A 5,599-nucleotide genomic window follows, 5' to 3' on the forward strand; every position below is an offset into this window, starting at 1 on the left:
GAGTGGGAAATACTTGTCTGAACCTAGTGATAAAGGCAACGGGAAAGGAAAGATGCAAAAGGAAGGATCGGATGAAATGCCATTGTGGGCTGAAGATATGGCTTGGACACAGCTCATTTAAAGACTAACTTGAAAAGAATAGTAATGAAATGATGTCATTTCTGGGAAAACTTAAGGATCTGGAAGCTCAAGTCACTACACACAAAGAGGAATTGAAGATAATTAAGCAAAAATTGCTTGAAAGTAAAATAAAGTAAAACTCGTTTGGAATGATATCGAAGTAAGATTATATACCTGGAAACTAGGTCTCGCCGAAGGAATACACAAATTGTTGGGCTGCAGGAAGGAGTTGAAAATGGAGATTTAACTGCTTACATTGGTAAGCTTTTTCATACCTTATTTCCTTCTATATTATCACAACCGCCTACTATAGAAAGAGCACACAGAACTTTTACTTCAAGATCTCAAGATCCAAATAAACCAAGGGCTGTTCTGGTTTGTTCTCATTATTTTAGGATTAAAGGTCAAATAATGTGACAGGCAAGAAAACAAAGTTTTTAGATTTGAGACATCTGAGCTCGGTTTTTATGAAGATTTTCCTAAGGAGGTAATGGAACAAAGATTAAAATTTGCTCTGGTAATGAAACAGGCATATGATAAGAAATTGTTTCCTTCTTTGCATCACCCAACAAGAATTAAAGTTTTTCCTCCTGATTCTCCTCCTCGTACATTTTGTGATCCTAAAGTTGCACTGGCGTTTGTTTAAACTATACCTGCTGCGACTGCCGATTGAACTGTCTGGCATATTATCTGCATAATAGCATTTCGGAAAGAAGATTTATGAAGGCTACTTGGTCATTTCATTGAGAGACTATTGTTACGTACCCGTGACACGTGACAGTGGTACCCTTGTCACGTGACTGGGGTTGAAGTTATACTGGACTTGATGTAATGGTCTTGTGATGGTGGAGTGATGTCATTTTCCCGCCAGTAGAGGTCATGTGACAGGTTTTTTTTTACAGGGTATAAAAGGATGACCCACCCTGTTAGGTGGGGCAGTGCGTGGCTGGATTTGCCAAGATGACTTCATGTCACTGCGTGATTTAATGTCATGACTTAGTTTAGTTAAAAATGAAGTTTTATATAATGCCTAAAGTTTAAAAGGTCATAGCCAACGGTTTCTTTGCTGATGGAGAGTGAAGAAAAGTTTGGAAGATGGAGATCGAGGAGAATCGATTTTCGACGGTGGATTGATTTCGACCTTGTTTGATCCTCATTCGGAAGGATTTCGTTGACTATTCTCGTGTTAGTCTCCGCTGGAAATAGCGGGAGATTGAGAATAGTGTGGAAGGAAGGTCAGTACCTTTAAACCGTTATATTTAATAAAATTCGACGTGGGAAAGTTCGACGCCGGGGGAATCGAAGGACATCGACGTGGAAGAGAATTTACATCGCTTTAAAAAGTCTCACCTTTTAAAAGTACCGTGAGCTTTTGAACTTTCGGCATACCGCTTTAAACAACTGTTTTTTTTTCAATACCGCTTTAAAGACTGTTTGGACTGCAACGCTATTAAGAACTGTTTAAACAGCCGCACAGCAGCTGGGTTCGGGTCATGTTTGAGTTTGTTTACTTTTGAGGGGGTTTGTTTTCAGTGTTTAATAAACGTGTTATTTGTTATAAAAACCCTTGTCTAACTCATCTATATTTATTGTTGCCTGAATAAGTAACACTATTAAAAGAAGATTAGGGAACTTGTTTATTATTGCATATCATTGTTTTTTTTGGTAAGAGATTTATGGTTCAGGTATGACTGTTTAAATGGTTATTTGGACATTCGACGGAGAAAAAGAACATAAAAGGACTTACTCCTTTAACCTAATATCTGGTTTGATATTTTTTGTGTTTTTTTCTTAATTAACTAACTGGTGGTTTTTCCTACTAATGGGGCTATTTCCTTCTCTTATATATACTTAGCGGAGGTTTCAATTATTTGTATACTATTAGTTTTAAAGATTGTGTTGATCTGTTATTAAACACTATGCTTGGTTTCTCTAGGTAATATGTTTTAGATTTTAATAACTGCTTATTTTTTAAATTCTTTTCAATATATTAAAAAATGTTTTTATATAATGAATATTATTGCATCTTATAACTGAATTTAAAGCTTTTTTAGGGGATTTAATGTTAAGTTTAAGATGGAGCTGTTTTTTCTTTTTAAGAGATAACAATTTTTTGGTTTCCTCTTTGTTTAAAAAAAGATTAAATATAAACATAGGATAGTTTGTAGATGCTGGAATGTAAACATTTTCCTTTGTTGAGACTTTGTCGTTCCTCTTACAAGGTTAGTGGGTTTCATTTTTTAACTGGGGGAGGGATAGAGAACCTTTTTTAATCTTTTTTTTCGGACAGACAGAGCAGTCTTGGCTGTGTTTTCGATCATAGGGTGCCTGCTTTTTCTGGGCTGTGGGGGGAGTGGGATGGGGATAGAATTAGGGTTTTTTTCCCATTGGGTGGTTCCGGAGCATGTGTGTTTTCTGTGTGGTTGTATTCTCCATCGCCACCATTTTTGATCATCCCGTATTGGTATGTGCTTGGCACATGTGTAAAGTAGAATAAAATTATAGTATGGAATCTAAACAGATTAATGTAATAAGTTAGAATGTACGTGGTTGGAATCATCCTATCAAATGAAAGAAGTCTTATAAAATCATTAATCGATTTCAACCTGATACAATTTTTGCCCAGGAGACGCATATCAAGGAGGGAGATCAAAATAGGTTTTTTGGATCATGGAAGAGTTTGCAATTTCACTCCACTTCTCAAAGTAAAACTAAGGGAGTGTCTATTTTTATTAAATCCAATATATCGTTCATTCAAGAGGACATTAAGTCAGATTCTTTTGTTGATTTTTAATTGTTAAAGGAGTAATTTGTAACAGAAAAGCTGTTTTGGTCAATTTGTACGGTCCTAACTTAGATGATCTTTTTAAAAAAAAATGTATTTGCTTTACTGCCTCATTTAAATTAATATATGTTGATAATGGGCGGGGATCCTAACTGTTGTTTAAATCCTTTGATTGACAAGAGCTCAACCAACCAGCAACTTCCAGATCACTCCACATTACTTATTGATTCCTTTTTGACAGATTTTTGGATTGATTGAATTATGCAGATATTTACACCCTGATGATAGAGAATATTCTTTTTTGTCACATGTTTATAGAAAATATTCAAGGATCGATTATATTATAGTTGACCCTTACTTCTTGCCTCGTGTTAAATTGTGAATATGACACTATCGCTGTATCTGCTCATGCAGCTTTCAGTTTGTCTTTCGAATTTGAAGATGCCATCCTTGCCCACCCACCTTGGCGCCTGTCTCAGACGTCATTGCAGAATTCAGACTTTGTTAGCTTCATTGAAAACCAGGTAAAATATGTTTTTTCTTTTTAATGTTATAGGGGGTACATCTAAATGAATCAAATGGGATACATTTAGAGCATTTTAAAGTGCTCAGATCATTTCTTATTCTGCTAACCTGAAAAAACAGACTAAAGTAGAATTAGATAAGATTACCAAACAAGTTAAAGACTTCAATAATATGTATGCGATTTCCCCTAATATTGACTTATTTAAACAAGGATGGAACTTCAATCACAATATAATTTATTATTAACTCATCCTATTGAAGGCTATTTGCTTAAGCTAAAAAGTCAACTTTATATGTCTTGAGATAAAAATAACAAACTGCTTGCATCTCAATTAAAAACGGCCAGAGCCAAAAGGCAAATTTTGAAAATCTGTAGGAAAGATGGTACCCTGACTTGGGAATATGAAGATATTAATAAGATTTTTCAAGATTTTTATACTGAACTTTTATGAATCTAAATTTCCAGTAGATTCTTCTAAAATGATTTTTTTTTACGAGAGATTGTTTTTCCTCGAATTTCTTTTAAGGATCAAAAAACTCTTGATGCCCTAATTACCAAAGCCAAAATTCATAAAGCTATTTTTTCAATGCCATCTGGTAAGGCCCCTGGACTTGATGGGTACCCTGTAGAATTTTATTAAAAAATTGGAAAATTGCTGTCTCAGTATATGTAGGAAATGTTTAAGGACTCTTTTGTGAAAGGCGATTTACACTTTACTTTTTAATACACTTCTATTGCTTTAATTCTTAAAAAGAATAAAGGTCCTTCTGATTGTGCCTCATATAGACCTATTTCATTATTGAATGTTGATACTCAGATCCTGTCAAAGATAACGGCCAATTGGTTGGGAAATTTTTGGGTAAAGTTATTTTTAAAGATCAAACAGGCTTTATAAACGGCCGTTATTCCTTTTCAAATGTTTGGAGATTATTTAACATTATATACCCATCTTCTTTTAAAACTCTATAATGTGTCATCTCTTTCGATGCTGAAAAAGCGTTCGATCGCTTATTGCATGGAAATACTTATTTAATGTTTTAGAGAAATTTGGTTTTGGTGTTAATTTAAATAATTGGATTAGAATGATATATAAAACTCCTATTGCCTTTGTTATTACTAATAATTGTAGATCTCTCTTTTCAGCTTTCACGGAGGACAAGACAAGGTTGTCTATTAAGTCCTTTGGTATTTAACTTAAAATTAGAATCCCTTGGTATCACTCTTCATGAAGCTAAAGATATTCATGGGATTCTTGTGAATGAGATTTCTCTACGCTGACGATTTTCTGGTTTATGTATCCAATCCCGAGGAATCTCCCTGCCTTGCTAAATTTATTTCATGAATTTGGAGATTTTTCAGGATATAAAATAAATTTTAATAAAAATGAATTGTTTCCTTTAAATGAATCTGTTTCTATATTTGGTAATACTCCTTTCAACATTACGGATTCTTTTAGATATTTATGTGTTATAATCTCTAAAAGAAAAAGGATCTTTACAAAGCTAATTTTGTTCCCTGAGTAGATTCTATGAAGTATTTATTTAGTGGATGGATCCCACTTACATTTTCACTTGTTGGTCACATCCATATAGTCAAAATGCTGATTTTACCAAAATTGTTATATTTATTTCAGAGTATCCCTGTTTTTTTAACGAAGATGTGTTTTTGATCGGATTGATTCTATTATCTCATCTTTTATATGGAATGATAAAAGACCAAGAATGAGTAAATGTCACTTACAAAAATTGAAAAAGGATGGAGGTCTTACTTCGCCTAATTTAAGAATGTATTACTGGGCTGTTAATGTGCAATATATGTCCTTTTGGTTACACTGGGTTGATAAGAACGAACGGCTAATTTGGGTCGATTTGGAATTGAAAGCTGTGAAACAGTTTTATTTAACCTCGTTATTGGGATCTGCTTTACAATTAGCTAAAGTTGCTAATTTAAATTGATACCCTGTGATTAAGTATTCTTTACAAATTTGGCTCCAGTTCTGTAATTTTTTAATATTAAAAAAATTAAATTTTGTAGTTTAATTTATTATATTTTTTAAGCATTATTTGAATGATCCAATATTTTTACTTTGGAAAATAAAGGTATCAATTCTTTTTTGGATCTATTTAAAGAAGATAGACTGATTCCTTTTGAACAAGTCGTTGATAACT

The 5,599-nt window shown here is 33.4% G+C and overlaps 1 long non-coding RNA gene across 1 annotated transcript; it reads left to right on the top strand.

Annotated features, from left to right (window-relative positions):
* Nucleotides 1-2,352: 2,352 nt before the first annotated feature.
* LOC140720982 (uncharacterized) lies at nucleotides 2,353-4,833 on the top strand. The gene is made up of 2 exons (XR_012097293.1): nucleotides 2,353-3,429; nucleotides 4,575-4,833. It is a non-coding gene; the product is annotated as an uncharacterized lncRNA (long non-coding RNA).
* Nucleotides 4,834-5,599: the final 766 nt, after the last annotated feature.

Source organism: Hemitrygon akajei, unplaced genomic scaffold (assembly GCF_048418815.1).
Source record: "Hemitrygon akajei unplaced genomic scaffold, sHemAka1.3 Scf000049, whole genome shotgun sequence".
Taxonomy (NCBI): Eukaryota; Metazoa; Chordata; class Chondrichthyes; order Myliobatiformes; family Dasyatidae; genus Hemitrygon; species Hemitrygon akajei.